Consider the following 12,533-nt stretch of genomic DNA (forward strand, 5'->3'; position numbering starts at 1 on the left):
GGCGAAGTGCGTCTTCCTAGCTCCAGAGTTAGAATTCCTGAAGATGACGGTAGGAGTAGACGGGATGAGCCCTACTGCGTCCAAGACGGAAGCGATCCAGAGAGCACCAAGACCCCGTAACACGAAGGAGCTGCGTTTGTTCCTGGGGCTCCCGAACTATTTGGTAACTTTCTTCCCAAATTGAGCAGGCTACTAGAGCCGCTACACGTGCTCCTAAGCAAAGGTCTCGAATGGGTCTGGGGGGACAGCCAGGAAAGTGCTTTTAATAGAGCACACAATTTGTTATGTTCCAAAAATCTGTTAACGCGATATGACCCATGTAAGAAACTTGTGTTAACGTGCGATGCGTCGTCCTATGGTGTCGGGTGTGTGTTGCAGCATGTCAATGCCAAGGGTCATTTACAGCCAGTAGCTTATGCCTCCAGAGGTCTGTCCCAGGCAGAAAGGGGCTACGGGATGATAGAAAAGGAGGCGCTAGCATGTGTATATGCGGTAAAGAAAATGCACCAGTACCTGTTTGGCAGGGAATTTGAGCTGGAGACAGATCACAAACCCCTAACGTCCCTTTTGGCCGACAACAAGGCCATAAATGCAAACGCATCGGTCCGCAGACAGAGGTGGGCACACACGTCAGCCACCTATGACGACACAATTCGGCACAGACCGGGCACTGAAAACTGCGCCGATGCACTCAGCAGGCTCCCACTAGCCGCCACTGAGGGGGCTACCGAGCATGCCGCTGAGATGGTCATGGCTGTTGAAGCTTTCGCAAGTGAAGGCTCACCCGTGACAGCCCTTCAGATTAAAGTCTGGACAAATAGAGACCCGCTATTGTCGCTAGTCAAGAAATGTGTCCTGAATGGGGACTGGGCAGCCACGTACAGGGCATGCCCTGAGGAATTTAAACCATTTCACAGGGGCAGGGATGAACTCTCGATTCAGGCCGATTTCCCACTGTGGGGAAACCGCGTAGTCATGCCCCAGATGGGCAGAGAGGTGTTCATCAGAGAACTCCACAATGAGTAACCGGGCATTGTCATGGTGAAGGCAATTGCCAGGTTACACGTTTGGTGGCCAGGGATAGACGCAGATCTGGAAGTTTGTGTTCGCAGGTGCAACACGTGTGCCCAGCTGGGCAATGAGCCCAGGGAAGCCCCCCTTAGCCCCTGGCCATGGCCCGCCAAGACTTGGTCACGCATCCATGATGACTACGCAGGTCTTTTCATCGGAAAAATGTTTTTGGTTGTAGTAGACGCCCACTCCAAATGGATCGAGGATGACATTTTAAATTCAAGCACATCCTCTGCCACGGTAGAAAGTCTACGGGCAATGTTCGCCGCCCACGGTCTACCGGTCATCTTGGTCAGCGACAATGGCCCGTGCTTCACAAGCACTGAATTCCAGGACTTCATGGCAGGCAATGGAATTAACCATGTCAGAAAGGCACCGTTCAAGCCAGCCTCAAACGGCCAGGCAGAACGAAAAGTGCAGATAATCAAATAGGGGATGCTCAAATGCCGTTATCCCTTATACACCCCACCATGAAAGAAATTGTTGAGAGCAGGCGCCAATCACAATATAACGACCATGACAGGAATGCGAGGACACGATATACTGGTGTAAACGACCCTGTTGTTGTCCACAACTACACTGCAGGGCCTAAATGGCTCGCAGGCACTGTGATTGTCAAAGAGGGCAATAGGATTCTGGTAGTTAAACTTACCAATGGACAAATCTGCCGCAAACACGTGGATCAAACAAAAAGGCGGTTCAGCAACCCCATAGAAGAAGCAGAGGAAGAACATGATATAGAGTTCACTCCAGCACAGGTGACCGAACACCGGAACCAAAGGGAGGAGAGCCCAGTCACTGTGGGCGGTCCGGATAGGCCTGAGGCACCGCAAACAGCAGACACACAGGCCAGCGCCCAACAACCGGAGCCCCAACTCAGGTGCTCTACAAGAGAGCGTAAACCACCAGAGAGACTCAACCTGTGATCCCAAAAAGACTTTGGGGTCATGTATTCAACCAGCATTGTAACCCATTTTTAAATTCAAAACCTGATAAAATTGACGACATGCAGCCAACGTGCAAAAGTAAGGATTCTTTTAATCACCGTTAATTAGCCGATAACCTTCTTCAGAATGAAATAAATATTAATATAATTACTGAGGAACAGTGGTATCCTCAATCATTCATTTTCTCTTTACATGTGATGAAGTTTTATCCCTATCTCATTTACATGCTGTATGAGAATGGTTTAAAATTGTAAGTGTTTATGACTCAGTTGTAAAACCATTGATTGTGTGTCTGTCTATTCTTGACAGGAGGAGCACTTGAGACCGAAGTTCCAGTTCTACATATGTATCAATAGATTCAATTTCCACCAGTTTCTTTAAACGCAATAACATTATTTATTTCTAATGGGCTGGATGGAGGAACATGATCCATGTAAAAAATTGTTATCGTTTTACTTGAACTGAATGCTCATAAAATATTGGAGTGGGAACTAATTGGATAACAGCACTGCTGGCAACATTTGCGGAATCGATTCATGCAGCCAAAACACACAATGACAACCTGGGATTGTGCGGCACCGAATACTCGGGGAAAAACAGTTAAACACTTCGTCCCTGGGTGGGCTTGAACCACCAACCTTTCGGTTAACAGCCGAACGCGCTAACCCATTGCGCCACAGAGACTGATGGAAGAATAAAGTGCAAGACATCCAAAACCAGAGTGTCAGTCAGTTAAAGCTTCAGATTGCTCTGACCGGGATGGAACTTGTCCACTCTCAGTTGTACTTTTCCCAAATAAAGGGTGGGACATTCATTGTGGATGTGTGGAAGCAGTCTGGTCCCGCACACTGCAGACACTTCCATGTCACCGCCAACCAGCTCTCCCACAACCGGTGTGATCTGCCTTCCAGCCTTCCGGTGCCTTGTCGATGACGAAGTATTCTGATTGTCCCGAAGCCGGTATTAGGTTTGAATTCCTTTTCAGCTCCTGACTGCGGATATTCCTGTGATTAAACCCGAACAAAATGCTGACAGGGACAGTTGGATTCATCATATCTTCGCTTGGTGAAATTTCAAAGATTGAAAGTGACGTACATCAACCCCAAACCTCGTCACTTCCTCGCTAACCACGACACGCTGCTCCCGTGAGATGGAAGCCCAGTTGCTGTTTCAAGCTTGAATACAGGTACAAGCAGAACTCATTCAAAGAAAGTCCAAGTCCCTGAGGCACCTGATTATTTGCACCGAACTCATTCGCAAAGAGTTGAGGTTCATGTTTGGTGATCTGGGCACATCTTTCCCCAAACTACAACACTTCAAACATAACTCAATGGCTGTAAAGCGCTTTGGGGCGTCATGAGTTCCTGAACGGCGCTGCAGATATGCAAGTCCTTCTTTGCAAAAGTTCGATGCAATTTCAAAATGTGCGAGCAATATCAGGGCTCCTCTGGGACCCCTCGTAAATTTCAATGAACAACTCACCGAAGCACGAAGGGACATCTTTGTTATTGGAATCGGTCACGACGGCCTTCTCTACAGGCTGCTCTCTGCGGACACCACGGTCACCCTGCAGAAGGCAATTAACGTGAGCCGGGCGTTCATGATCTCGGCCTGTGATTCCAAGTGGATGTCTCAGCCCCAGGACTCTAACCCAGCAAGTACTGTGAACCGAAAGTTGCCTTTTAGAGGCAGGGCTGCTGCTAGCAGTCTCTCTCAGGGAAGAGAGAACAGAACCCCGAGTCCCACAATCCTGAGTCCGCCACATGGGGCCAACCGGCCAACCCCATGCTGGCGCTGTGGAGGAAATCACAGGGCCCACCAGTGCCGCTATAAAGACTATACTTGCAAAGGCTGTAACATGAAGGGCCACCTCCAGCGAATATGCAAGAGAAATCGTACTCACCGAGTCGATGAAGAGTTGGCCGATCATCCGGAGTCCAGCGACAATGAGGTGTACGGAGTGTTTACCTGCACCACCGAGAGTTCCCCGTTGAAAATGGAAGTTGAAATCAACTATGTTCCAGTCACGATGGAGGTGGACACAGGGGCGAGCCAGTCACTGATGAATCAGGCAGCGTTTGAGAAACTCTGGGACAATCCAATCGAACGACCTAAAATGATCCCGATCGAAGTGAAACTGCTCACCTACACAAACGATACATCCCAGTCGTTGGCAGCGTGGATGTCCAGGTGTCCCATGGCGGCGGGATGCACAGGTTACCTTTGTGGATCATTGCTGGTGATGGTCCAAAGCTATTAGGAAGAAGGTGGATGAAAAAGGTCACTTGGAGCTGGGAATAACTCCAATCTCCAGCGATCGACATCCCCCATGACCCCGAAGTTGGATCCAGCACAACACCTGAAAAAACAACCACCCAACTCGACTGTGAGGTAACGACACAGACCGCTCAACCCAACGGCGAGATGATCCAGCCCAAACGACCAGACCTCACCTTCCAGGCTCCAATGGCAGGACTCCAGAGGAAGAAAATTCACGCAGAAGGTAACTTCCCGCCTTCCATGGCAGAACCTGGGGAGAAAAGGATCACTGCAGCCTACCTCATGGAGAGAAAGAAGATGGCGTCCAAACCACGAGGTGAAGGGCCTGAAGTCAAGATGGTGGGAGCCAGACCACAAGGGAGCAACACGTGATGCCGAACGGCGAACCGGATTGGGGTAAAGATTGCAAGACCCTCTAAAAGGAGACCGGCAACCCATCACAATTAAAGGGACAGTTCCACTTTTTATACAGCGATGATGGTGATACATATGTAAAAGATGTAACTGACAATTTCAAGTTTGTAAATGTAACTAATCATGATAAGTCGGGCGATTGCGATCAGAACCAATCTATTGTGAGCGTAAACGAAGTGATGACGTGCGATGCTAGGATTTACAAGCATGCCGACAAAACCAAGGGCAACCTCCCGTCAGCACCCAGGTCCAGCGACCATGTAGCCTGCCCCTCCGGGACCAATGTGATACCCCAGGGAGTGTGGCCACACACAGAGGGAGCATACCAGCTGCAGGGCCAGTGATCAGCGGACGGCAAAGGCACCACTACCGGTACCCTGCCCCCGTTCGGCTCCACCTCTCTGGCCACCAGGGCCAGTACTGGGAGCGAGCGGATAGCACCCTCCTGCCCTCCCAACGGGACCTGGGATGAGCAGGCTCCCACTATCGCTGAAGAGCAGCAGGGAAACACCGCAGCCTTCAAAGGAGGACAGGGAGGCCACACACTCCTGTGGCTCTGCCTACCACTAGGCAACGGCAAAGGCTCTGAGACTCAGCCAGGTGAGCGATCTGAGCCCACCCAGCTGGCAGGGGACACAGCGCCACCATCAGACAACCTGGACACAGTCTGGTTACTCTGGAACTAGTGTCCTCACCCACCTGCACCTACACAACCCAGGGGCAAGACTGTGACACCACGTATGTACCTTACCTGTAAAATGTACTTGTTCCACTACTGCAGAACCCAAACAGTGATGTAACTAATCCGATGTTTTTTTGTTCTTTCTGTCTGTACAGGTCTGCACATGCAGGTGTTGAGCCACACACATGGTCTATGTATGGCGGGGGGGGGGGGGAGGGTGCGGGGGGGGGAATGGATGTTTGTAGCCATGGACACACATGGATCACACCCAGAACCCACTCAACCCCCACTGCAACCTCCAACCATCCACTGCTGAACATTTCCCAATGTCGTGGTAATAAGGAATTGGGGGTCCACAGGGAGAGAACCAAGCCAAAGCATAGACAAAGTGCAAGGGCTTTGGGCACTCAAGTCTCGGGCCAGAGCACACAATGCAAAGGCCAGTGGCACAAGACTAAGTGGAGAGTGATGTTGTGTGTGTTTAGTATAAGTATACTCCCTGTACGCTCAATGTACAGTTACATAATACGACTGGATGTACCTTCACATTGTATATACGATGCCTGTACCACCAGAGGGTGCAACTGGTGGAGACCTCGGGATCACCTGTACACGACAGGTAACCAGGTATAAAACGGAGCTCACCATAATGTACCCTCACTCAGGAACTGCAATTAATGGACTAAGGTCACCACAGTTCAAGTACAATACCTTGCCTCATGGAGTCATTACTTGAGTGCTTACAGACACAATAGAAAGAGATTAAACATTAAATGGTAGGACATTGAGAATTGTAGAGGAACAAAGCGACCTGGGAGTGCATGTCCACAGATCCCTTAAGGTAGCAGGCAAGGTGGACTAGCTGGTTAAGAAGACATACAGAATGCTGGCCTTCTTTAGCCGAGGCCTAGAATAAGAGAGCAGGTGGATTATGCTTGAATATAAAACACTGGTTAGGCCACAGCTGGAGTACTGCGTGCAGTTCTCGTCACCACTTTACAGGAAGAAGACTGTGATTGCACTGGAGACTTACAGAGGAGATTTCGAGGATGTTATCGGGAGTGGAGAATATTAGCTATGAGGACAGATTGGATAGGCTGGGATTGTTTTTCTTGGAACAAAATGGGCTGAGGGGAGGCATCATTGAAGTGTATACAATTATGAGGGGCCTTCATATAGTGGACAGAATGGGCCCATTTCCCTTAGCAGAGGGGTCAACAACCATGGGGCATAAATTTTAAGTCATTGGTAGAAAGTGTAGGGGGGATTTGAGGGGAAATTTCTTCATGCAGAGGGTTGTGTGGGTCTGGAACTCACTGCCTGAAAGGGTGGGAGAGGCAGAAACGCTCACCACATTTAAAAAGTGCTTGGTTGTGCACCTGAAGTGCCGTAACCTGCAGGGTTATGGACCGAGAGCTGGAAAATGGGATTAGGCTGGAGAGCCTGTTATTGGCCGGCACGGTCACGATGGGCCGAAATGGCCTCCTTCCGTGCTGTAAACTTCTGATTATATAATTCGATGAAAAATAATCACCAAATGTGGGCTCGCACCTCTGACCCTGAGATTTAGAATCTCATGATCTGCTGACTGATTTAGCTGGGCTTCTGCAAAATGCACCTTTTTGTCGTTGATTACAGCTCCGCCCCAGATGTTTAAACCTGCTGTCGAGGAACTGCCAGGATCTTGTTGAATGGTGGACCAGGCTCGAGGGGCCGAATGGCCTCCTCTGGCCCCTAATCTTACATGCTTATGATCTTATGACATTTCACAGGAGAACAAACTCGCCCCTGAGCATGCATGAGGAGAAAGCTCCAGAAAATAATCCCGCCTGGTGAGCTTTCGCGTGTGAGGCGAACGTGTTAACCGTTACACTGCGGAAACATCTCCACTTTTAGCACCAGGTCAGACGGAAGTGTTAAGCGAGCAGGTGGACTGCTGAATCCCACTTTTTAGGCGTTGGTCGTGGTGTCAAACAATGAGTTTCACTTCATGATTGAAAACAGGAAGTGTCAGAAGTGTGATGTGAACCCACACCTCCAGAGGAGACTGCGACCGAAACACAGAACCTTGGACCGCTCGGCCATCCTGACTATTTAGGGCAATATGTGGCCAACTGCAGGTTTATTTTGAACTTTTGTGTCCTGTCACATGAAATAAATGAGGGCAGCAGGCGTATCTCTGCCTGGCACCGGGGAAACAGTGAGACAGACCTTGGAACAAGGGTCTGGATATTGCCAAACAGCAAAGAAAATATTAATTCCCGAATGACCCTGAAAAACAGTGACATCGACGTGATCTGGGGTCAGACACGCTACCGTTGCGCCACGAGGTCGATACAGCACATCGGAAATGTTTGACTCTATGAAGGTTTCACAATACAAGGGGCTTTAAAATCCCCGCCCGTTCCCACCGGGTGTCAGAAGCAGCGCTCACCTGCCAGTCACTGTATGTTTTTTTGTTCAACTTTTGTGTTGCTTTCACGGGATTGCATCATTAATTAACCCGTCACCTTCTTTTGCACAATGAAAGAAATGCTAACTGAGGGACAGTCGATACTTCAACCATTTGTTCCTGTGCTTTGCATAGAAAGATAGAAACAAATAAAACAGGTGCAGGATTAGGCCATTCGGCCCTTCGAGCCTGCACCACCATTCAATATGATCATGACTGATCATTCACCTCAGTACCCCTTTCCTGCTTTCTCTCCATACCTTTGATACCTTTAGCCGTAATGTCCACATTTAACTCCCTTTTGAATATATCTAATGAATTGGCCTCAACAACCTTCTGTGCTCGAGAATTCCACAGGTTCAGAATTCTCTGAGTGAAGAAGTTTCTCCTCATCTCGGTCCTAAATGGCTTACCCCTTGTCCTTAGACTGTAACCTCTGGTTCTGGACTTCCCCAACATCGGGAACATACTTCCTCCCTCTCGCCTGTCCAATCCCATCAGACCTGTATATGTTCTCTGCGATCCCTTCTCATTCTTCTAAATTCCAGTGAAGAAAAGTCTAGTTGATCCAGTCTTTCTTTACATGTCAGTCCTGCCCTCCCGAGAATCAGTCTGGTGAACCTTCGCTGCACTCCCTCAATAGCAAGAATGTCCTTCCTCAGATTAGGAAACCAAAACTGTACACAATATTCCAGGTGAGGCCTCACCAAGGCCTGCGTCCGCGCACATACAGAGGCTGAATTACAGGACATAGTCGACGCATTTACTGAGGCGTATGAAAGCATGGGCCTTACGCTAAACATCCGAAAGACAAAGGTCCTCCACCAGCCTGTCCTCACCGCACAGCACTACCCCCCAGTCATCAAGATCCACGGCGCGGCCCTGGACACCATGGATCACTTCCCATATCTCAGGAGCCTCCTATCAACAAGAGCAGGCATCGACGACGAGGTTCAACACGGCCTCCATGCGCCAGTGCAGCCTTCGGCCGCTTGAGGAAAAGAGTGTTTGAAGACCAGGCCCTCAAAACTGTCACCAGGCTCATGGTCTACAGGGCTGTAGTAATACCTGCCCTCCTGTAAGGCTCAGAGACATGGACCATGTGCAGTCGACACCTCAAGTTGCTGAAGAAATATCACCAACGATGTCTCCGCAAGATCCTACAAATCCCCTGGGTGGACAGTCGCACCAACATCAACGGCCTTATTCAGGCTAACATCCTCAGCTTTGAAGCACTGACCACACTCGATCAGCTCTGCTGGGCAGGCCACATAGACCACATGCAAGACACGAGACTCCCAAAGCAAGTGCTCTACTCGGAACTTCTTCATGGCAAACGAGCCAAAGTGGGCAGCAGAAACACTACAAGGACACACTCAAAGCCTCCCTGATAAAGTGCAACATCCCCACTGACACCCAGGAGTCCCTGACCCAAGACCACACTAAGTGGAGGAAGTGCATCCGAGAGGGCTCTGAGCACCTCGAGTCTCAACACCGAGTGCATGCAGAAATCAAGTGCAGACAGCAGAAAGAGCGTTCGGCAAACCTGTCCCACCCATCCCTTCCCTCAACAACTATCTGTCCCACCTGTAATAGGGTCTGTGGCTCTAGTATTGGACTGTTCAGCTGCCAAAGAACTCACTTTACGAGTGGAAGCAAGTCTTCCTCGATTCCGAGGGACTGCCAATGTAGATTCCAAAATTCATGGAAACCCCCCAGTGTTTGGACTGACTGAAAAGGAAATTCGATTTAGGCCTATTAAACATAAAGTTTGGGATTCTAAAAAGCATATGGAAGAAATCTACTATTCTTAACCAAGTTTGGGATTTTAAAATGCATGTTTGGGCCTGTGGGGAAAAGCTGCAGTGACAGAGGGGTGGGATTTAGAGTTTGGATATTGTAGCTAATCAGTTTGTCTGGGGGAGCTCTTTAACCATAGTCAGGCCCCCGGAAAACATTAGCATTTAAACAATCGACCACGGAAGGAACATTATCCACCTTACCCACAGTACCCAAATATCACATCCATATTCCAACACCTTTTCAACATGTATAGAAATATCTGGCTCAGCTCAGACTTCCCGAAGCCAAAGCAGTGCTATTACAATGGACAAGAGTTCATCAGTTCATAAATAAGGAGTATCACCATCCCAAAGTCTATCAACACCAGATTAAAACATTTAATCAAGCCTCAGTTAGCTAGTCCGCCAAAACTTATACAAAGAAGACCACTTAAATCAATGCGCAGCAAAACTTAAACAAAAGAAACGTTACATTTGGCACGAAGATTAAGCAGCCTCTCAGAGTATAACTGGGAGCCTATCGTACCAAGAGCAACCTATTTTTCTGACCATTACTTTGCAACAACAAGATCAAGATCGAGAGCACACGGCAAGAAAACACAGGAAGAGACATCACGACATCGGAGAAAAGAACTTCAAAAAACCAATCAGTGGAACATCAATACCAACTGACTTGGTAACAGGCATCAACCGGACCACCGCGACCGACGGACCCAACCATGAAAATCAACCACTAGAAAACCGGGGTCCACGCAAGTGTTCCACTCTACAATTTTTGCCTCGACTGTCCAGCAGGTAAAAATTACCGAAACAACTTAAAACCCGATTGATGACAAAGGATACCGGCTTCGGGACAGTCAGAATACTTCGTCACAGACAAGGCACCGGCAGGCTGGAAGGTAGATCACACCGGTTGTGGGAGAGCTGGTTGGCGGTGACATGGAAGTGTCTGCAGTGTGCGGGACCAGACTGCTTCCACACATCCACAATGAATGTCCCACCCTTTTTTTGGGAACAGTACAACTGAGAGTGGACAAGTTCCATCCCGGTCAGAGCAATCTGAAGCTTTAACTGACTGACACCGCAGTTTGGGATTGTAATGTCTGTAAGCATGTAATGCTTGTAGCTCCACACTGTGGATGTGGACGTATTGTGTACTGCAACTGTATCGTTAATCATGAAACAGAACAGGCTCTTTCCGGAGAGTTCCGAGAGAGCAGCCTGCATTTTCGGAAGCTGTGTGTGCTGTGCTCTGTGAAGATATCACAGCGATGTCTTGCAATATGTGCATCTATCAGTCTCTGTGGTGCAATGGATACGTGCGTTCAGCTATTAACTGCAAGGTTGGTGGATCGTAGCCCATTCAGGGACAAAGCCTTTAATTGTTTTTCACTGAGTATTCTGTGCCGTGCAGTTCCAGGTTGTCATTGTGCGTTTTGGCTGCATGAATATATTCCGCAACCATTGCCAGCTGTGCTGTTATCAAGTTATACCAACTGTTACTTGGACTTTCGCGTGGTTGTTCGTTGTCTCGTCGCCAATTGATACACTCATAATAAAGAATTTAACTGAGTACTGTGAACAATGAGTAAGTGTGACATTAGCTCCTTTAATAAAACTCCAGAGTGCTTTTATACTGTGCTGCCAAGGGATGCTGGAATCCCTTGGGACTCCAACAGGTAGGCCCTCTGGTGGTGGTGTGATACAGATCGCCAAGGGTTAAATACATAACACAAGGTGTGTACAGAAATCAACCATCAAAAGCCCTGTCATTAACCACAGGGGTTTCCTGCAATTTTCTGATCGCAAAGCGCTGTCAGTCCTTGTCCTTAAAATTGCATATGTGGGAATTGGGAGTTTAATGACTTTGAAAGGAGAACATTGTTGTTTGGTGCAGTTCCGTTCAGAGAAATGTTTGTGAAAGGAACGTTTTGCAGAGAGAGGGATTGAGCATTTCAGCTTGTTGCTGAACACTTCTCTCTGGGCACTGAGCTAAGCAGCAGTTTCCGTAGTGTAGCGGTTATCATGTTTACCTCACACGCGAAAAGTCTCTGTTTCGAGCCTGTGCGGAAACATTATTTGTGAAGCAAAAACTTGTCTGCAATAAAATTGAACAAAAGCTGTCCGGGATACATTGTCGCATGAGCAATGAACATTTTAAAACTAATCTACTCAAATACAGAGTGTGTAAAATCAGATCGGGGATAAAACTTCATCAAGCGTTAAAGTTTCACTAATTATTAAAGTTCAGTTATTGAAATTTCGATTGTCCCTTTTCGCATTTCTTTCATTCTGCGAAACAACACTATCGGTTTATACCATCAGATCTAAGTTCCATTTGAAACCCACAAACAACTCATTAATTATTCGGTCTTCCCCAGTTCCAGAGCTCAGAGGGTTATTGTCCATCCCTGGGATGCAAACTACCTCAGACCCGGGGCAAAGCTCCTCGTGCACCGAGCACAGGCTCAAGAAAACCCCGGGGGAGAGGATATCCCGATCACTGGGCCTTCCAGCAACACTGAACAAGCGCCCGGTCTGAAACTTTCCCGAGTAATAACTTGTAACTGAAGCATCCAACAGGCAGGATGGCCGAGCGGTCTAAGGCGCTGCGTTCAGGTCACAGTCTCCTCTGGTGGTGTGGATTCAAATCCCACTCCTGACATTCAGTGTTTTTAATTAGAAACTCAGTTGTTTTGACACCATTCTGAAGTGCTTTGGGACATCCATCGAACTTCATAAAATTACTCCACTTCAATTCCAAACGGTGATATCAAAGTTACTTCCCAAACCAGGAAACGATCCCGTGTGGCTGCAGCGAAAGGAATGGTTTGGTGAAGCATTGAAAGGTGCTCTCAAAATAATAGAAGATTATGGGTACATTA

The 12,533-nt window shown here is 48.3% G+C and overlaps 1 non-coding gene across 1 annotated transcript; it reads right to left on the minus strand.

The window, feature by feature from the left end:
- Positions 1-2,628: 2,628 nt before the first annotated feature.
- trnan-guu (transfer RNA asparagine (anticodon GUU)) lies at positions 2,629-2,702 on the minus strand. The gene has a single exon. It is a non-coding gene; the product is annotated as a tRNA-Asn (tRNA).
- Positions 2,703-12,533: the final 9,831 nt, after the last annotated feature.

Source organism: Pristiophorus japonicus, unplaced genomic scaffold, assembly GCF_044704955.1.
Source record: "Pristiophorus japonicus isolate sPriJap1 unplaced genomic scaffold, sPriJap1.hap1 HAP1_SCAFFOLD_58, whole genome shotgun sequence".
Classification (NCBI taxonomy): domain Eukaryota; kingdom Metazoa; phylum Chordata; class Chondrichthyes; family Pristiophoridae; genus Pristiophorus; species Pristiophorus japonicus.